Source organism: Nomascus leucogenys, chromosome X, assembly GCF_006542625.1.
Source record: "Nomascus leucogenys isolate Asia chromosome X, Asia_NLE_v1, whole genome shotgun sequence".
NCBI lineage: Eukaryota > Metazoa > Chordata > Mammalia > Primates > Hylobatidae > Nomascus > Nomascus leucogenys.
The window spans coordinates 18,178,663-18,201,102 of NC_044406.1; the positions used below are offsets into that span (position 1 = coordinate 18,178,663).

The following is a 22,440-nucleotide window of genomic DNA, read 5'->3' on the forward strand; positions in this document are numbered from 1 at the left end:
TAAATGAACTGATAAGGCAAGATTTCCAAGATTCTCATCAACCTAATGCAAAAATTGCAATACAGCCTGAGCAGTATGATCCCATCTGTGTTTTTAAAAAATGCCAAGATGTATGTACCATTATGTGTTTGAAATTGACATCTTTATGATCAAATGACTATCTGCATCTGCTTATGGTTCCTCCTAATATCTACACAGAGATCTGTAGGGATGACCATGAACCAAGTTTCTTCCAGGAAGTATGACTCAGGGAAGGGATTTGATGTGACTCTTTACACCATGACTTGACTTTGTTAATTTTTTACACTAAACATGTATTATTTTTATAGTAAGTCTAAGAAAAGTTAGGATGAGTCTAAAAGAAAAGGTCAAACTAGAAAATGTTTTAAAAGAGCAGAGAGGTGTAAACAACCCAATAGCACAAAAGCTGCCTTACTGAGCAGATGATTGTGTGGGGATCAGAAAAACAACAAATCAGTCCCCTCTTGGTGGGGTGGGGAATAAGCATCATCTGGAAAAGGGCAGATTATTAAGCAGATGCCCCCCGCCGACCCCACCAAACAAACGGGTTAGTAATGCACGTCCTATCTATTTGTTCAAAGCAAATAAAGACTTTTCCCTTTATTTAAACAAATCCCACTTTCCTTGTAAATACAGGAAAGGTGCAAAGGTGTATTTTTTTAAAAGAGGGGGTTATGTCTCACCCAGACTTCATTTTCCAAACTGATCCACACCTTTCCTCTCCCTCAGAGGGCAGAAAGTTGAGTGTCATGAAAAGTGTAAACTTAGAAGTTATAAATCTAGAAAGTGTCAGTCTAAAAATCCTGAGGCAAAAAAAATGAATGTAGATTCATTTGCAGAATACAGAAAGAGCAGAGAAAAACAGAGAAAGTAGAGAAAAATAAATCCACATTAATCTCCCCAACAATAATTTTTGTCAGCACTTAAATACTGTATTCAGCACTTAAATGTCTTTACCTCAACAGGCTTTATTATAAAATTTTCTATATATTACGTATATCTCTTTTTGCAAGATGAAACTTCCCGGGAGGCAGGAATTCGGTTTTTCTAATGGTCTGCAGCAGAGATCAGCAAACTATTACTGTAAAGGGCCAGAGAGTCAATGTTTCAGGCTTTGTGACCCATATGGCCTCTGTAGCAACTACTCAACTCTGCCGTTGTAGTGGCAAAAACAACCATAGACCATACATAAATGAATGGGTGTGCCTGCGTGCCAATAAAACTTGACTTACAAAAACAGGCAGTGCCAGATTTGGCCCATGGGCTGTCGTTTGCTGACCTCTGGTTTATAGGAAGAAGTGTTAAGAGTCCAAATCAGAAACCAGGGAATATTTTTTTAAAAAGGAAGAACAAGAGACATGGCTAAGGTTGAATCATCAGCTTACATGTGATCCCCTCCCAGACACCTTCCCTGACTGCTTTTGAGGAAGGGTTATGGTCCCCTGCAACCACCACCACCAATAACAACTGTGAGAGAGCACAGCGCCCAGTGTATAATGTTCTCTTTACCCTGCCCACGCTGCCTGGGGATTGTTTGATTCTCAAATCCTAGATTCTGTGAACAGGAACTCAGCTGGCCTCCTTGTGGATTACTACAGGCTAGCCCAGAACAGGCCTTTAACAACCATCTCATAAACAAGTTAGAACAAAACATGTAAGTAAGTAAGGGGATGAAGAAGAAGGAAGAATTAAAAATGACCCCAAAGTGTCGATGGGAGGAAGTAAAGGTTGGTAATGCCACCAACTAAAATGCAGAACACGGCTGAGCACGGTGGCTTACACCTGTAATCCCAGCACTTTGGGAGGTCGAGGCAGGCAGATTGCTTGAGACCAGGAGTTTGAACCCAGCCTGGGCAACATAGCAAGACCCTGTCTCCAAAAAAAAAAAAATAGATAAATTAGCCAGGCATGGTGGCACACACCTGTAGTCCCAGCTACTCGGGTGGGCTGAGGTAAGCGGATCGCTTGAGCCCTGGAGGTGGAGGCTGCAGTGAGCCATGATTACGCCACTGCACACCAACCTCAGTGACAGAGTGAGACTCTGTCTCAAAAAAATAAATAAAAACAAATAAAATGCAGAACACAGAAGCAACAGGAGTCTGACAGGAGAGAGAATCTGCTGCTCAACCACATAGGGACAGTTGGGGACACAGTGACTGTCTCCCATCTGCCACTCCACCACAGACCACCAGACCTGGGTCAGCTCCCACCAGAAATAGGTTCAGGGATGGGCAGGCAGTCCTAGGTCAGGGTGGTACAGTGAGAGACAAAGGTGGGTCTGCCCAGAGCATCTAAATGAAGAGAGGGCCCCTGAACTTCCCCACTGGATGTAAACTGGGAAGTCCACTGTTGCTCCACTTGCTGGTCACAGCACAAAGCCAACTCCAGGAGAGGCAGGGCACAGAAAAGAAACCTGGGCCCTGACACGCCTGCCCTGCGTGTGTACAACTTCCTGTTACACAAGACAGGTATTTCCTCATGACCTACGCCAGGTGGAACCACGTTGCCTGTGACTTGCAGCCCAGAAACCAGTAACCAGCACAGAGTGTCTGAGAGTGGACCTGAAGGCAGCAAGGAGGGAGGGCCAGCCTAGAGGTTGGGCTTAGGGAATCGTATGCTTCATGGCATTGGCTGAACCCAGGAAGATACCAAAGACAGGACTATAGAAACAGCTTACACTTCAAAAGTTGGAGAAGAGGACTCAATCAAATATAATAGAGAAAGGAGTAGGGCGGGAGTGGGAGGGGCAAATAGAGGCACAAAAGGCAAAGCAGAATGTTTCCAGAGGTGGTAATCCAAGGTGCTGCATGGAGTTTGGCAGAGGCGGCATGGAGGAAGGCGTCTGACAGACCCAGGTTCAAACCCAAACTACACCACTCACTAACAGTGTGGCCTTGGATACGTCATATAACCTCCCTGAGCCTTGCTTTTTCCAACTGCAAAATGAGGCCAATGCCACCTACTTCTCAGGGTTGTTTAAAGGACTGCATAAATGTCTCCAATACAACATGTGCATAGGTAACTAGGGTGTACTGATTGCATTAAGGTCCTAATTCTTTTTTTTTTTTTAACTTTTATTTTAGGTTCAGGGGTACAATGTGCAGGTTATATAGGTAAACTCATGTCATAGGGGTTTGCTGTACACATAATGCAAGCAAGATACACAGAGCAGCTTAATGTTGTATGCTGCTGGGGTTTTGTGGTAATTTGCTATGCAGCAATATTGTGGCAATAGATAACTGATATGACAACACTTGACACAGCGCAAGTCCTCAAGAAAACGTTTAACACAACATTCAGGGAGGAAGGAGGTTGCAAATATTTTATCTTATTCTTCCATCCTGGTGAGTTAAGTGTTCTCTCTCTTTTCTCCACATTCATCAGAGCCCAAAGGGTAAACAGAAGTTTCTAGAAAGATTTTTTAGATTTAGGAACACTAATTTTAAAGGACAGGGAAAGCTTATTAATTTCCTACTTATTGTACTATGTTTATCTTTAACTAACAAATAAAAATGGAAAAGAAAACAGGAGAAGGAATGCTCTCTTGACCCAGAATTCTCTTACCCAAGTCATCCATCACGCTTCTCAAGAAACACACACAACGCAATTGAGACAAGGTAATATGCATGACAGATCAACTGTAATTGCTAATTGATAGAATTTCTTGGCTGGTAGTGGGTAGAAGGGTGTTGGGTATTTGTCATATTATTCTTGATCCTTTTTTATTGTGGTAAAGCATTCATAACATAAAATTTACCATCTTAACCATTTTAAGTGTACAGTTCAGTGGCATTAAGTACACTCACATTATTGTGCAACTATTGCCAACATCCATCTCCAAAAGTCTTTTCATTTTGCAAAACTGAAATTATATACCCATGAAACAATAACTGCCCATTATCCCTCCCTCAGCCCCTGCAAACCACCATCCTACTTTCTGTCTCTATAATTTGACTGCTCTAGGTACCTCACGTAAGTGGAATCATATAGTATTTGTCTTTTTGTGTCTGGTTTATTTCACTTAACATAATGTCCTCAAAGTTCATCCATGTTATAGCATGTGTCACAGTTTCTTTCCTTTTCAAGGCTGGATAATATTTGTTTATCAATTCATCCTCAATGAACTCTTGCTTCCACCTTTTGGCTATTGTGAATAATGCTGCTCTGAATGTGGGTGTGCAAATATTTGTTCAAGTCCCTTGTTGATCCCTTTCTATGTGTCTTTGTTAAAACCTCATTTTGAAATACTAAACATGCTTTAAAAAGTATCACTTAGGCCGGGCGTGGTGGCTCACGCCTGTAATCCCAGCACTTTGGGAGGCCAAGGCAGGCGGATCACAAGGTCAAGAGATTGAGACCATCTTGGCCAACATGGTGAAACCCAGTATCTACTAAAAATACAAAAATGTGCTGGGCGCAGTGGAACATGCCTGTAGTTTCAGCTACTCAGGAGGCTGAAGCAGGAGAATCACTTGAACCCGTGAGGCAGAGGTTGCAGTGAGCCGAGATCACACCACTGCACTCCAGCCTGGAAACAGAGTGAGACTCCATCTCAAAAAAAAAAAAAAAAAAAAAAGTATCACTTAGCTAGCAATCTTTAGCCATCATCTAACAGGTTGAGGGGAAGGAACTGGCAGCTAGAATTTGTGATTCTATCCCACACCCACTGAAATAAACATGGAGATGATACGCAAAAGCCTTTGGAAGAGGCAGTTCAGGTTGAATATCCCTCATCAGAAAAGCTTGGGACCAGAACTGTCTTGGATTTCAGATTTTTTTTTCATGTTTTGGAATATTTGCATTATACTTGCCAGTTGAGTATCTGTAATCTGATATCCAAAATGCTCCAATGAGCATTTTCTTTAAATGTCACGTCAGCACATAAAAAGTTTCAGATTTTGGAGCATTTCAGATTTTGGATTTTCAGATTTGGGATGCTAAACCTGTATTCTGAAGCATGCTGAGCTGAAGGCAAAGTGAATACACATCTCACCACCTGCCCAACCTTGTGCAGTCAAGCTGAGTAAAGACTGGCAGAAACCCATGCTGCCATGCAGTGGGTGAGAATGGGTGGTTTACCAAAGACAGAAACATTATTTTAATTTCATTACTCAACAAAATCACCATGGGGCATTCTTACCAAAGAATTCTTTGAAGCTCTCCAGAGGCTTCTGACTGGTCATGTGGGAACTTGATTTGTTCAACAAATGTTTGTCAGCTGTAGGAGCTAGAATGGGCTGATGGTACATAGAGTGGACCCAATATTTCTTCCTGGGAATGCTGGGGAGGGTTTGCAAAGAGAGAAGTGGGATGCTTAAGCTTTTCAACATTTCCAAAAGCTTAATAGCCAAATGAGGGCTCACAGGTTAAAATGCTTTGAGGACTCTATATAAACAGTATCATGACCCTGAACTGGAGAACTAGTTATGTTCTGATGAAGATAGGAACAAAAGCTTTTAGAAACCATGCCCAACTGAAGAGATACTAGAAACTTCTCAACCTTTCAACTTGCAGATGAAGAAATCGATGCTTAAAAAGGTGAAATAACCTTTCCAACATTGATAATGGCTGATAGAGCTGAGAATTATTCAGATGAAGATAATTCCAGTGAGGGTGTCTGAATCATCCTGGGCAGAAGTCGTGGGGAGATAAAGGCACAGAAATGCTTTTCCAGCCTCAAGGAGATAACAGTCTGATTCTAAGCCACTGAAAACAGACAGGATATTTGTAAACTGTTACTAAGCCTTGCTGGTTACCCCCAGGCCCACTTGCCTCTGGCCACAGAATCTTAGGGTTGAAGTGGAGGCCATCCAGGCCTGTGTGGTTTCGTTTTGTTTCAGTACTAAAGCTGACACTCATCAGCTCTAATAAATGATCACTTTCATTTTCCACTTCAACTTGGGCTTTTGGCAGAATGAGTTCATACATCAATGTGAATGGATCGATACAGTTCATAATTTATGAACATGTGGAAGGAGAGAGACTGATCCTACAAAATCCCCAGCTGACGCTTGCCTCTCTTCCTTCTTGCTGCCTAGGTTTGGTCATTTTTAAGTTTATGATCACCTCCACCTGAGAGGATCAGCAGGTAGTGAGGAAAGTGAAATCACATCCTATATAAGCCTTTCTAATAAAAAGGTTTAGAGTTAAACTGCAAAAGCATTTCTGTGGGTCATTCCTGGATTTCAATGGTCCATTTTATTCCCATCAACTCTCTGCAAAGGTAACTAAGAGCTAATGACACACACTTAAATATACCCACACCCTAAGGGCCCACTCCAGAATGGGATGGTGCTTAGAAAGTATGGAAGAGAAGGATGGAGAGAGAGTCAGAGGAAGAAAGGGAACAGAGGAAAGAAGGGAGACAGGGAGGGAGGAAAGGAGTCTCTTCAACATTAATGTGAATTGCACGCAAGTTCTGTGCAAGAAGGGCAAGAGCTACAGGGCCAAAGCTTAGGAGGGAACGTGTGAAGTTTTTAAAGTATATGTATACGTATGAAATAGAAACAGGATTTTCATTTCTACTGTATGCTGGTTTTCCCATCCCTAACCACACAGTGTCAGACCCATCAGTAACCGAGCGATTTTTTTTTCCTTTTTGTACATAGCTTCAACTGCCTTACCTTTTATCTCAATGATTTAGTCAAAAGTAAATTACAAAGGAAGCTAATTTCTTCAAAAAGAAATAAACTACTTCTAGTGATATTATCAAACTGCTGCTTTAAAGCTTTTTTTAAAAAAAGGTCAAATATAAAACAACTGGTATCATTTTTTCCCTAAACAATATTTAAAAAAAAAATAACTACTAAGCACTTAGAGCAGCCAAGTTGGGAGAATCACTAGAGGCTAGGAGTTTAAGACCAGCCTGGGCAACATAGCAGAACTCCATTTCCATAAAAGAAATAATAATAACTATTAAGCAGTATGCTGTGTTCATTTGTTTGCTTTAATCTCTCAAATAATGTGGCCCAGCAAAGGGGTAAAATAATTAAAGGGAAAACTCAGTGGCAAACTATCCAGGAATTTTTATTTTCCTTTGTAAGGAATGACAATACCAAAGAATCCATCCAAGTGGGCCCTAGGGGGAAAAGAAGGGGCAGAGAGGAAAAAGAAGCAAGAAGAGACTAAGGGTGGGAGGGGAGAAAAGAGCTTTTCAGGCCACCCCCACAGGGGTTGTCACCTCCCTGCTCTAGTGTTACAGAATCTTCAACAAGCAAGCTGCAGGTGGTTAGAGAGATAGATTTTACCTAAACTGAAATCTTAGAACAATACTAATCATTAATCATTCATAATACTAGGTTCCTGACAGGCAAAACTGACACATAATCACATAGTCCAAAATTAACTTTCCCTCCCTGGTCCTGATGAAAGTGATGAGGAATCAAATATCAGAGAAGGAAAAGCCCAGAAATGAAGGAAAAGCTAGGTCTGGCCCATGTACTCCAACAAAAAGGGAAGAGTACACATTTATACAGAAAATAAACTGAACTCTATACACTTTCATTTTTTTTTTTTTTTTTTTTTTTTTTTTTTGGTGAGACGGAGATTTACTCTTGTTGCCCAGGCTGGAGTGCAATGGCGCGATCTCGGCTCACTGCATCCTCCGCCTCCCATGTTCAAGCGATTCTCCTGCCTCAGCCTCCCGAGTAGCTGGGATTACAGGCATGTGTCACCACGCCCGGCTAATTTTGTATTTTTAGTAGAGACGGGGTTTCACCATGCTGCCCAGGCTGATCTGAACTCCTGACCTCAGGTAATCCGCCCGCCTCGGCCTCCCAAAGTGCTGGGATTACAGGCATGAGCCACTGTGCCCGGCCTACACTTTCATTTATAAAACCTTGGGTAAAAGTGTAAAATCAAATACAGATTAAAATGTTCACATGAAATTGAAACCTTCCCTTGTCTTGTATACATTCTCGCACTCGCATCGCATGTTGCACAAGTGAATGTGAAAATTTTATGACCCTTCTCTTCGAGCACAGTGTTACCCTTCTAACTTAGCTCCACCATCAATCTCATTACTCAAGATCTAGTTGAAATTTCCTCCTCTAAAACTATTTCACCTTCTCACTCTCTACTAAACTGCCTGCGTTCAGGCCAAGACCTAGGTTTAGTACTTATTCTATGATCCACTCTCCAAACAGATGTTTAATAAGTCTCCTCTCTCCCTCGGCACTAAGAAACCAGACCATTTCTCTGAATCACAGAATTTCAACAGCTTCTCCTTAAACATGTAACTTAATAAGTTTATTCTCCCTCTGGTACTTTGCCTTGCAGTAACTTGTTTTTCATAAGGATTAGGGTACATGAGTACAAGCATATACTTCATTCAACAATTAAAGTGAGCTCCAAGATGAATAAGATGTGGTTTCTTCCTTCAAGGGCCTCATAATCTAGTAAAGAAAATAAAAACCTAAACACACACAAAACTTGCAGAAGAATAAAAATGCATTAATAGAATGAAATGCAGCCACAAGTATATAAAAAAATTCATTTAAGATCAGATCACTAAGATCAGATTACAAATTATTAAGATCAGATGACTAAGGTTTTCCTTTTTTCATTTAATATACTGCCATATTTGAAAAACCAAAGAAAAACAGTTGTTTTCATAACATGAACTAATGAAAGTGAGCTTTTGATTTTTTTTGAGGTTTGCACATGTCCACTTTTTTAAGTTTTCTTTTTAATTGATGCATAACAATTGTACGTATTTATGGGGTAGAATGTGATGTTATGATCCATGTATACATTGTATACTGATCATGTAAGGGTATTTAGCTTATCCATCGCCTCAAATATTTATCATTTCTTTGTGGTGAAAACTTCAAAATCTTCTGTTTATTTTGAAATATACAATATAACATTGTTAACAGCTGCATATATATACATATATAATCGTCCCTCAGTATTCCCGGCAGACTGGTTCCAGGACCCTTAGTGCATCCCAAAATCCACACATCCTTAAGTCTCGCAATTGGCTCTGTGGAACTCAAGTACGGGAAAAATCGGCCCTCTGTATACACAGGTTTGGCATCCCACAAATGCTGTATTATCTATCTGCATTTGGCTGAAAAAAATCTACATGTAAGTGGACCTGTGCAGTTCAAAGCTGTGCTGTTCAAGGGTCAACTGTATATATAAAATTCCTTAACTTGGATAAAAATCCCTACACACACACATACACACACACACACAGTTCTATCCAAGTCAAGGAATTTTTGTTTCTAAAATATCATTTGTTCAAATACAGCATTTTATAATTTCCACTTATCCACCTTCTGAAAACTAGTGACTGATAGGTACTAACAATTTTCTAAATATAAGAGGAACTTTTTTTAATTAACAAGAGTGTTCCACAAGGGCTATTGTAAAGAAATCTTCAAAAGTTAAATTCCTCTATGTATCAGCAATACAAAAAATATGAGGGGGAAAAGATCCTATTTACAAAAGCCAACAATAACCACTATCTATCTGGGAATAACGTTATCAATAAGCAAGACTGCACAAATAAAACTATAACACTTGACTCAACAGAGTGACATCCCATGTCACTGGCTGACTAGAATTAGCTGTTTAGAATTCAGAAGGGGATAGATGTTTTAATTTACAAGAATTAGCCTACTGTGATGTTTGGGGAGGAGAGGTGGGGGAGAAAAGGTTTTCACTTATTTACTTGTATATAAAGTTGGTTTATGCAACAATGCAAAGCTTTAAACAAAAATGTTAGAAAAATGTTAATTCTTCTAAAAGTGACTTATAATTTGAATGAAATTAAAATTTTAACTTGATGACATGATTTTAAAATAAATGAGAGTAACTAAATCCTTTTTGAAAATGAAGGGTGATAGGAAGGCTTAAAGCTTGCCATGCAATATATTAAAATATATTATAAAGCCATAATAGTTAACCATATTAAGAATGGTAAGACAAATTAATGGTATAGAATTGAAGGCCCAAAGACTTTCATATATATAATAATATTATATGATAAATGAGGTATCATAAAATCACTGGGAAGGGCTATTCAATAAATGGTCCTGGAAAAGTGGCTATTTCAAAATAAAAATCAATTTGTAAACTAACTTCATATTACACATCAAAATTCTATACAGATTAAAGTTTTGAAGTAAAAAATGAAGCCAGTATAAAAAAAGGAGATAAGCTAGGTGATAATTTATTCAGAGAAATCACAAAAGAAATCATCAATATACTAATCTACATAAAAATTTACTATTTCTGTGCATCAAAATCAATCGTAAACAAAATGAAAAGCAAACAAATTGGGAAGCAAAATTTGCCATGAATGACAAAGGAATAGTACACTAACCAGTAAAAAAAAAATAAGGATCTCAATATAAAGGGCAAAGATTATTAACAAATGATGGAAGAAAAAATGTTCAAGCACTCGATTAATCTGAGAAATTCAAGCTTAGAACACTAAGCAGCACTCTCCCCACTTTAGTAGTAAGACAGATCAGTGCAAGCTTTCAGGAAATCAATTTGATAATGAATCCAAGTTCCATAAAATATACACACACTTTCGTCCAATAATTCCACATCTAAGAAATCCTTCCTAAAGAAATCATCAGAGCTGTGGATAAAGATTTATGAGCAAAAATAGCCAACGCAGAGTTACTGACAACGGCAAGAAAAATTGGAAACATAAATGGATTCTTTCCTTTCTAGCAGAGGCTCTTTCTACGAAGCACAGAATTTAGAATATAAGAGGTTTGGCTTTTGATTTACAGAGAATCTCATTTTTTTCTCAAGAAATGAACAATAGGATGCCACAGCCAGTTCTCTACCCTTCTCAAATCGATTATCTAATATTTAGGTCACCCTTAGCAAAACAGTGTCTTTTTGATCCCTCAGACCTACTATCTCCTAGGCAACTGATTGAATAAAGAAAAATATAAAGCTTTGCTGAGAAATATATAATTTTAAAGGCTTGAATAAATGGAATGACACATCTTGTCCCTCAGCTGTGGGAAGGGGGTTAGTGGTAGGGGACATAAAAGAGGAAGAGGCAGACAGACAGACATAGCATTTTAACCCCCCGTTTGTGTTGTACTTTTTAATAGCTTTATTGAGATATAATTTACATACCATAAAATTTACCCATTTCAAGTGTACAATTAAATGGTTTTATGTATCTGCAGGATTGTACAGCCATGACAGCAGTGTAATTTTAGAACATTTCTATCACCCCAAAAAGTAACTTCACGCCCACCAAAAATCACTTTCCATTCCCACATTCAGCTTTAGGCAAACACTAATCTACTTTCTATCTCTAGGGATTTGCTTATTCTGCACGTTCATATCAATGGAATCATACAATATGTGGTCTTTTGTGACTGGCTTCTTTCACTTAGCATAATGTTTTCAAGGTTCATCCATATATGAGGACTTCATTCCTTCTTACGATATTCCATTTTGTGTATAGACCACATTTTGTTCAGCCATTCATCCACTGGTGGACATTTGGGTTGTTGCCACTGTTTGGCTATTATGAATAATGCTGTTATGAACATTCATGCACAGTTATGTGTGGACATATATGTTTTATTTTCCTAGAGTCTGGAATACTGGGTCATATGGGTGACTGTTTTCCAAAGTGGCTGTACCATTTTACATTTCCACCAGCAGTGGATGAGTTGTTCATACTATTCCCTTACAATCCTTTTAATTTCTCTTAAGATTGGTAGTGATGTTCGATCTTTAATTCCTCATATAGTAACTTAAATCTTCTCTCCTTTTTTCTTGATCAGTGTAGATAAGGTTTATCAAGTTTGTTGATCATTTCTAAGGATCAACTATTTGTTTCATTGATTTTCTATAGTTTTTCGATTCTCTATTTCATTTATTTCCACTGTAACCTTTATCATTTCCTTCTTTCTGCTTGCTTTGAGTTTAGTTTGCTTTTCTTTTCTAGTTTCTTAAAGTAGAAGGGCTATTAATTTGAGATCTGTCTTCTTTTTGTATATAGGCATTTGCAGCTGTCAGTTTCACTTGAAACACTGCTTTAGCCACAGGCAGTACATTTTTGCATGTCATGTTTTCATTTTCATTAATTTCAAAGTATTTTAAAATTTCCCTTGTGAATTCTTCTTTGGCCCATTGGTTACTTAGGAGCATACTGCTTAATTTCTATGTATTTGTGAATTTCCCCAATTTCCTTCTATTGTTGATTTCTAATTTAATTCCACTGTGATTGGAGAACATACTTTGTATGATTTTAATCCTTCTAAATTTACTGAGACTCCTTTCTTTTTTTTTTTTTTTTTTTTGAGACAAAGTCTCACTCAGTCGCCCAGGCTGGAGTGCAGTGGCGCGATCTCGGCTCACTGCAAGCTCCGCCTCCCGGGTTCACGCCATTCTCCTGCCTCAGCCTTTCAAGTAGCTGGGACTACAAGCGCCCGCCACCATGCCCGGCTAGTTTTTTTGTGTTTTTAATAGAGACGGGGTTTCACTGTGTTAGCCAGGATGGTCTCGATCTCCTGACCTTGTGATCCACCCGCCTCGGCCTCCCAAAGTGCTGGGATTATAGGCGTGAGCCACCGCGCCTGGCCACTGAGACTTCTTTTACAGCCTAGCATATGGTCCATCCTGGAGAAGGTTCCATGTGCATGTGATCACAGGTTGCTTCATGAAAACACATTTTGTTATTTTCCATAAATCTCTAATTTCTTCCCAATGCTCTGGGGTCTTACTAGCAGTTTACTACTTTTAATAGCAATTACTACTGTATTCAGTGAGTGACACCCTACCCCACTTCACTCTATTGCCTCCCTATCCCAAAACCTGTTTTCTTTACTCATTTTTAATCTTCACAATTGCCCTGAGGGAATTAACAAGAGCATTTCCTTGTTTTACAAATGGGAAACTTGGAAACACAGGGGGAATCTGCAACTTGTCTAAAGTGCTGCAGAAGCTGTGGAGGTGCAGCAGGAGTGGTCTGGGGCCTCCCAACAGCCATCCTCCCTGCAATAAGGTCCTGCTGCCACTGAGCCTATTCAGGTCTCCAGAGAAACACAAATGCGACAAGCAGGCTAGTCCTCCTCAAATGCTCTTTTTCATGAACAGGCACATGCAGAGGAAGCTTCTGGCTGGTCTCTCTTTCCCTTCCTGGTTGAAACAATGAGGGCAGCCCACCTGGCACTGCAGCTGGGCCCGCTGTTGGCCTAATCATGAGTTAGGGAGGTGGGCCATGAAATGTCCTCATTGTTTGGGTACAACAGTCTTAAGGATTCAGAAGCACAAAAAGCCAAGAATCCAAAGACTAAGCTGAGGCTGCACATGGCATCGGAGAGACCAGGCTGTGATGAGAGATCAACAGATATAATTGGAAGAAAATGCCCCTTTTCCAGAGCTTACAGCAAGTGAATATAGCTGCTGTCCCCATATAACGCAACAAATGCAACCAGCACCTAAATATCATCTACCTTTAATTACTTTTTTTTTTTTTTTTTTTGAGACAGGGTCTCGCTCTGTCACCCAGGCTGGAGTGCAGTGGTGCGATTTCAGCTCCACTGCAACCTTCACTTCCGAGGCTCAGACAATCCTCCCACCTCAGCCTCCCAAGTGGCTGGGACTACATGCACACACTGCCATGCCCAGCTAATTTTTGTATTTTTTATAGAGACTATATCTCGCCATGTTGCCCTGGCTGGTCTTGAACTCCTGGGCTTAAGAGATCCTCCAGCTTTGCCCTCCCAAAGTGTTGGGATTACAGGCGTAAGTCATCACACCTGGCCTGATTACCTTTCATTAGCAGCCTCCAACCCAGAAAAACTTCCCTTTGGAAAGGAGGCTCCCATGTGGGGCTTAGCCAAGGCCAGAGCCGAGGAGTGTCCTTTTCAATTCGCTGGGCAGAGGCTCCATGTTCGTTCGCCTGGGATGTCAATAAGTGGGTCCCTCTGTAACCTCTGTAACTCTGTGATTCCAGAATTCTAAAAAGGCAGACTATGTGGTTTTTCCTCACAACCCCACATGTGGATCTATTACTTGAACTCAAATGCCAGCCTGTTTCACTAGTAGGGAGAGAAGAACAAGGCTCTTCTTTATAAACGTTCAGTGTTTTAATGGTATCAAGAAAAGCTAAGACTTCTGTCTTTCAATCAAAGCAAGTAGAGAAGGCAATGAGACTATGTTGACTATGTAGAGACTGTCATCATAATAAAAACCACCTCTGGAATCACAGGTTCCATCGTGATCCAAGTCCCAGGTAGACCTGAACACCCTGGCCTCACCAGTTGCTAGGTTGGGTCCCCTCAGCCTGCTTTTCATGCCAAAGCCCAGACTAGGACTTCCACTCATGTGTCTAAGCCTCATTCTTAGATACAAGGACCCAAGAAATGATCAGAGGGAAAATTCCCTTTCAGCTTGTCACTTGAAAAACTACCAAGAGGACTGGCTTTCAAGTTTCAGATTCAAAGAATGTTCTCCTAGCATCATCTAACTCATGTTTTTTTGACAGCACAGGCTTAAGAAGCCTCGCCAGTTATTTCTCTGAGTGCCAGCACCACCATCTCCACTCACTTACTCAAACATTTCCCATGAGAGGTGGAAGCTGAAGATTATCTTGGGGATGCTTACAGAGCTCCTTGTCCTGTATCTTAAAGCCCAACATATCCCAAAGTGGAGTCTTAACTAGTATTCAATAACATGCAGTTCCATGATCAAAGATAAGCAGGTCTCCTTACCATAGGCCATCTGAGAGCCTGTACTACGGTAATGTGCTCATCAGTCTCCAAGATGGTGTTAGTGCTGCAGCTGAAATTTGACCAGAGAGGCAATTTTCTCTCCCCGCTTGTCTGTCTGTCTCTCCCCGCATCCCTCCTTTGTGGAATAGTCAGAAGGGCTATAATTCCATACAACACACACTGGGAAATGCTGGGCTGGTTCCTATCTGAGCATGTCACCCTTGGTGCAAGGTCTCGTCACTACTAGATGGAAATATACAATAGGACCCACTTTCACGACATGCCTCATACAAATTTGGGCACACTAAGATCCAACTCAGGCCTTGTGAAAATAAGCACCATCTACAATGGTGCAATGTGATTGAACCCAAAGCTATCCTCAGAGCCTAGTGTACTGTGTGGAGCTTGCACAGTTCCAGCATTCTATACTGTGTGAATTATAAACTCCTCTGCAACATGAGCAAACTTCAGTGGGCATCGATTAAACGGACTCTGACTTTTACAAAGGTACTTAAGGATTCATGTCAGCAATGCAAAAAAAAAAAAAAAAGAAGTCAGATCGGCCAGGCACGGTGGCTCACGCCTATAATCCCAGCACTTTGGGAGGCCGAGGCGGGCAGATGACTTGAGGTCAGGAGTTTGAGACCAGCCTGACCAACATGGCGAAACCCCATTTCTACTAAAAATACAAAAGTTAGCCAGGCATGGTGGCAGGTGCCTGTAATCCCAGCTACTCAGGAGGCTGAGGCAGGAGAATGGCTTGAACCCAGGAGGTGAAGGTTGCAGTGAGCCGAGATCATGCCACTGTACTCCAGCCTAGGGGATGGAGCGAGACTCTGCCTCCAAAAAAAAAAAAAAAAAGACTTATATGTGCCTTATGCAGAGAGTTTGAAACTCTGAATGCATTATTCCCATAGAAGCAAAGTTATAAATGGTGATTAAGTTCCTAGACTGACCCACAATGCAGCTAAAATAAGTCACATCTGCAATATTATCAACAACGAAAAACTGAAAAATAATGAGATTAAATAAAAGACATTTTTATTTATCAAAAATACTTATGCTCAGTGACATACCAAGCGGGGGCAGTCTGTGCCCAAGCAAGAAGGGGGCTGCCTGTAGAGAATTCACAAACAATAATGAAACAATAATGAAGCCAAAAAGTTAGTTGGCTTTTTACTTTCACCACCTGCTGACAATTGAAAACAACATCAGTAATAAAATATTGCTCCTCTGAGGAAAAATGGGTTCAACAAAAAGTGAAGAAGTAGTTAAGGGTACTTGGAGCTACTAAGGAGGTGACTTTGGCATACATACCTACAGGGATTTCAGTGTGATTCTTTATTTTGTCCAAATTATTATCTATATCTAGAGTCATGCCTATGGGAGTCCTTTTTTTTTTAATCCTCATTAACAATAATCCTGGTCTGTAGGGGTATCACAAATAGAGCAAGGATCAGGAAACAAATTCTATGAGTTCAAACAGCAATTCTTAGGCGAAAAAGCAAAAGGGCTAAAAAAATCCATAAGTAATGTGAGAAGCCATGGGTCTGGGATGGAATTGCACAAATAGTGAACACTGAGTCAGAGGAATCCAAGGCACCCTCCATCAAGATTCTCCCAAGGAGAAGGAAAAGGTGGGCAAAAAGAGGAGCTTCCTAGGAGAGCCACCAGGTGGAGCCACCACCACAAACCCACTTCATGGCTTATCCTCTGGGTGGATTTAGGCAGACACCAGCAGGAGTATGGCGGGAGTCTTAAACCCACGACTAACCCATGGGAGACTCATTAGTGTTAATGCCTTGAAATCAGAAGACACAGAGATAGAAAGGAGATTAAACGTAACAGAAAAAAAAAATCTAAAAACCAATTTTATCAATGACCCACACATAATCACAACATGATGGCTATAACCTTCTATGTACTTCTTACCATGCATTTCAGCACCCCTCACTCTAGGCTCAATAGGTTCAGAAAATAACATGAAAAAGGGCAACACACACTCTAACATCAATTGCTGGTGCTAACAACGCAGTGTCCCAATAAAACTTGCCAGAAATGCAGCCAGGGATCAGTTAGTTTAAAAGACTTCTTTAAAGGCTCTTGACTCCCAAGCTTTTGAGAATGAAGGCCCACTGGAAAATAAGACTATAGATGCATATACAGATACATTCGCACAGATGCATATATTACTGAATGACTATATATCATATCCATCCCCATTCACTGCCAGGTTGCCAGATTTTCATTTCCCCTGGGAAAGACCAGCTCAGGTGATAGCCAAGAGCTTCTACACAACAGTAATGTCTTCTGTTAACTCTTATTCTATCTGTCCATAAACACCAGCTCCTTAAGTCAAATAAACAGGCAATCTTGAAACTCAAAGAAAAGTCTGACCCCAAATGAAACATTTTCAGATTCCCAGTTAACTGGTGAGAATTCACACTTATTTCTCCAATAGAAAATTTGAAAGAAACAAAGTCTCATCTCTACAAACAAACCCCCAGATCTCACATTTACCTTAAACAACAAACCACTGGCAAACCAAAGAGGTTGACATTTTCTTTATTAAGGACATACTTTTTTCCATCCTTTGTTTACAGTTTCATTTCTGCCAAAGAGCTCACGGCCTATCAAGATCCACGCCACCGCCTTGGCGCCATGAGGAGCATTCCAGGCCCTCACACTAAAAGCTAGAAAAAATGTTTCCCTTTCAGGGGAAGGGGGGAAAGGATGGGCAGTCACTTAGATCTGTTTAGGGCTTGGAATGACCAGTGCTGAAACCATGAGAAGAAAGGTAAACATTAAGCAAAATTCTTCTGACAGCTACAGGTAGCAGACCAAAATGGAGAGCCCTTCCGTGTAGCAAACACGAGGCCCATGTTAATATGGAAGAACTTCTGCACTAACTTTTAAAGCAACAGTGTGTCACCAGAGGAAGAGCAGCCGTTGATCCCTCTGTTAAGGAAAACTTTTGAGTGGAATCTGTCTGAAGGATTAAACACACCAGAAATGAACCCACAGAGCAATGTTCTACAATCAGTCATACCCACATATCAATTCTGAGAGCAACCCTCCCCCATCTTAACTTGAATCTCATGAGACAGACGATCTCACCTCGTAGCATCAGAGCTAGACCTGTTACAAATAACATCTTTTAAACCGTCAGATCTTTCAGCATTAATCTCTGGAAGGGGCAGTAAAATGCAAATGCATAAAAAACCTTAAATAAAGATGGTAAAAGCAGTTTATCTTTGGGAAGGCAGATGCCAAAGTAGCAGAGCGACTTAAAAAGATGACTATAAAATACATTTTGTATCAGGAGAGCATAATAATATAGCAAAAAATAGTAAATGTGCAAAATACAATAGAGACTTACCAAACACTGAATTCATGATAAACTGGAAATAGAAACAAGGACATATAAAGCCAACCAGAAACCCACGGAGTGGCTTCACATTCAGAATGACAGAAGTAAATATAAGATACATCCCCACCTTGCCATCAAAATGATATAAAAAATGTGCAGCACTTTCTCAACGTTCCCCAAGGGATACAACAGACTGAGTTACTTGCAGGCAGGACTGGCTGGTGTTTTTCCAGTCTCTATCTGCCCCATTACCAAGCACAAGGCCAGGTGCATAGTAGGCATGCACTAAACATGTACTACTGAATGTTTATGGGTGTCTACCAAAAAGTGAGGAAGGAACAATGTCCAAAATTCCAGGCAACAGGAGAGGTTCAGAGAGAGGCAGAGATACATCTTCTCCGCATGCACTGTTAACAATGCAAACGAGAACCCTGAGATGGAACCTGGTCCTCACACGGGCCAGCAGGGTACTGATGACAGCCCGGATACTTAACTGATCACATGAATAAAGTTAGCCGGGAAATCCTTCTAAGGATCAAATAATTTTTTCTTTTTTTGTTGTTTTTTTGTTTTTTGTTTTGAGATAGGGTCTCACTCTGGCACCCAGGCTGGAGTGCAGTGGCGCTATCACAGCTCACTGCAGCCTCGACCTTCTGGGCTTAAGTGATTCTCCCACCTCAGCCTCTTGAGTAGCTAGGACTACAGGTGCATGCCACCACACCCAGCTAATTGTTTTATTTTTTTAGAGAAGGGGTCTTGCTATGTTGCCCAGGCTGGTCTTGAGCTCCTGGGCTCAAGCAATCCTCTCACCTCAGCCTCCCAGAGTGCTGGGATTACAGGAATGAGCCACTGTGTCCAGCTTGATTTTTTATTTCATTTTTAATTCATGTAGGTAAGAGTCTATATTCAAATGGACAAAAATCCACTGTTCATTTTCAAGAACCTATTTAGGATATTTGCTAACTGTTCAAACTTCCGTTTTATTCAATTTTTCTTCTAAACTCAACATTTGAATGCGTTTTTTTGTTTGTTTGTTTGTTTTTTGACATGGAGTTTCACTCTTGTTGCCCAGGCTGGAGTGCAATGGCACAATCTCGGCATTTGAGTACTTTTTAAAAAAAAAGTCTCTATATATCAATGCTCCAATTTAGGAGGGCCCATCATTCTCTTTTATGGGTTTAATGATCGAAGAAACAAAAGAATAAATCATTCTTCGAAGAAAACATACAACTCTTTTCTGTCTGGTTCATCAAGAGAACGACATTTGGCTCCAAGTAAAGTTTTCACATTTTCTGGCTTAACTCATCAATATACTGGAGTCTGGGATAACTTCAGAACATACAACATCCATGCTGCAAGTTTAAATGAAAAACGACTTCTTATTCCTCAGGAAAGGCTTGTTTTAAACAGGAAGCTCTTTCACTATGACTCAGGAAAGGACCACAGAAATGGCCAGAAGTGGGCACGGACACAAGTGCCCCTAAGGTTCTAATGCCAGAATGTATAGCCAGTGGCTGCCAAGTCAGCTGGGAGGATGTACTTTCTCTCTCTCAATTCCAGTCACATCATCTTCTCAAATCAAAAGCCAGCCAGTCACGGTGGCTTATATCTGTAATCCCAGTGCTCTGGGAGGCTGAGGTAGGAGGCTTGCTTGAGCTCAGGCGTTCAAGACTAGCCAGGCAACATGGCAAAACCCCAGCTCTACAAAAAATCAGTCAATTAGCCAGGTGTGGTAGCTCGTACCTTGTAGTCCCAGCTACTCAGGAGGCTGAGGTGGGAGGATCACCTGAGCCTGGGGAGGTCGAGGCTGCAGTGAGCCATGATCGCGCCACTGCACTCCAGCCTGATGTCAGAGTGAGAGCCTGGGTGTCAGAGTGAGACCCTGTTTCAAAAAAAAAAAAAAAAACAAAGCCCATGGAGTCATTCCAGCACCCCCCTAAATCAACTCTGCAGACGTTTACAAACGTTAAAGCTGAAAAGTGAAACTAATCAGTCCCCAAACTAAGGTTTCCATAGCCCTGGCTTTTTCTCAAGGCTATGAATAGCTTCCTTCAAACCCAAGATGTCTTCTGGCCTTATGCAGGTGTCTGGGGAGGGTGAGCTCATCCCACAATGTGAGGGACTACTACCTGTTTGCAGTTGCTGCAAAGTGAGGCATGTCAGAAGACGCAAAAACAGCTGGACACAATTGGGCAAACTTCTTCAGCTAGGACTATCTCAAGTTCAGGACCCAGTGAAGTGGTTCAGTTTCAGACTCATGATAGAAATAAATGTCAATCTTTCATTATTAAACTAACTTCAAGCATGTATCAAATGATAAGGTCCATATAAAGAAAACAGTCATCTCATCTTTGATCAAGTTGAAGGAAGAGAACTTGTGTTCATTCTATTAAATTCTTACAAGGGTCCAAGACTGAATCACAAGGTGGACTCAACTCATATCCTCTAAGATCCCATGTTAGCGAATCAAAGCAGGCTGTTAATAAATCCTGAAAGCAACTTCCTTCCCTAACAGCCACAACAACAGTAATAGACCAAAACATCCGAAAGGTTGCTGGAGACAAAGCTTGATGATGGAAACAAAGAGGGAGGAGGCCCCTTCAGTCATTTATGATAACTCATAAAACTTTAAAAATTAGTTGGACGGAAGTGTTTACAAGTAACTAGAATCATCCCACAGATTTAGCCTCTGATCCTTGTTTTAAGGGGGGAAAAAAGTGTTTTTTTCATTGATTTTGGGTGGGAAAAAAATGTAGCTTTTGAGCTCAGTACAATGAACTATTTATGTGGCCTGACAAGGCCAATCAATCTACCCCTGCTGTTTATTATAAGGGGTAGCAGAATACTGGTAGTCTTGATGGGTGGGGGAGGGCCAGAGGCAGCCCTGGGCCTGGTACACAATGCTTCCCTTCAGCTGGAAATTTATGTTAGGCCCAGGTGACCCAGGAGGTCAGGGTGAAGCCTCGGACAGAATGAAGATGATTTGTTATGGACTTCATATTTACAGAATGCCTCCGTGTACTCGGGTCCCACAACCACCGGTAGATTCCATATATAAAATGCCTCAGAGTGAAAGGTTGGCCATAACCAGGCTGCAGGTCCAAGGCAGAAGGCTTTCAAAATGGAATGTAAGGCAGTAAGCCATCCCTCTGCATTCCAATTTTTGGTGAATGAAAAATTCCATAGGGGAACTCAGCGGTCAGATTTTCAGTGGTGAAGAGATAATCATCTGAAAAATTCTATTCCTTCATTGATTTAAAGTTCTCAGGTAATTTTACTAAACTCATCCAAATAATTACCTCAATTCTTTACCTTAACTAATTCCTTATCTTGTTAAATTAATTAATTACTTTAAATCTCTTATTGACCTGACAAAAACTAGGGCTGGCCAAAGAGGCCTTGCCGCTGGTCAACACGCGTGCAATTGCCGTGCCCGCGGACCCAAGAGGCAGGTGGAGGAATGGGAGGGCTCCTTCTCATTGGTTTGGAAGTGCTGAAAGAACACACACTGAACTCTAGCTCACCAAATCCAATGAATGCATGTCTCAGGAGTTTGAGAGCTTATTTGCAAGAATGCAGGAGGCACTTTTGGGCAAGACGGTAGTTTTACAGCAAAGGGCACTTAATTCTTAAAATGGGAAATCCCCTGCTTTGGTAGGATGAATTTAACAAAATGAGAAAAGAAAGAAAATCCTATAGCTGCTAACCAACGTGGGCCTCCAGCCAATATTTGATCTGAATAATTCAAAAACGGAAATGTAACCCAGGGCAGCTGGAGGCACTAGAGGAAGAGACAGGAAGGAAGAGAGGCACAAAGCTATGATCAATGGGCAGTTTATTGGACAAATTCTTATCCTGTCTAAATTTTATGAAAGATTAGCTGTTCTTCCTCCCCATGGTTATATAAACTTGCCTTCTTTTTTTCTGGTTAATGGAACCCTTTGCTAATCTAGTTCCTGTGCCTGCTTTCGAACAGCTCTCTATTTCTCTTTAAGGAAGTAATAAGCCCACTAAAAGCTGGCAGCCAAGCGCTAACCTACAGGCATGCTCAGCATGTGCCCTGGCTAGTCCAAGGTCGGGAAAAACGGAGGGACCCTAGTGTGCCCAGAGTATAAAATTGAGTGGGGTCATCTCTGCATTCTTCTATTCTCTCTCACATTATTTCAAACAATTATCACCAAGAGGGGATGGGAGAAAAAACAAAACTCCAACAAGCTGATACCTGAAAATCTGCCTTGAGGTCTCAAAAGAGAGAAAACAAGATTGTTAAAGGTCTCCTGGTCAGACAGATGTGTTAGCTATATCTTTGCACATTCTGCCTCACAAACTCAGAGAGGCAGGGTC

At 40.9% G+C, this 22,440-nt stretch overlaps 1 protein-coding gene across 10 annotated transcripts in view; it reads right to left on the reverse strand.

The window, feature by feature from the left end:
* SH3KBP1 (SH3 domain containing kinase binding protein 1) overlaps positions 1 to 22,440 on the reverse strand; it is a 358,209-nt gene that overhangs the window by 191,799 nt on the left and 143,970 nt on the right. The gene's annotated exons all lie outside the window — the stretch shown is intronic.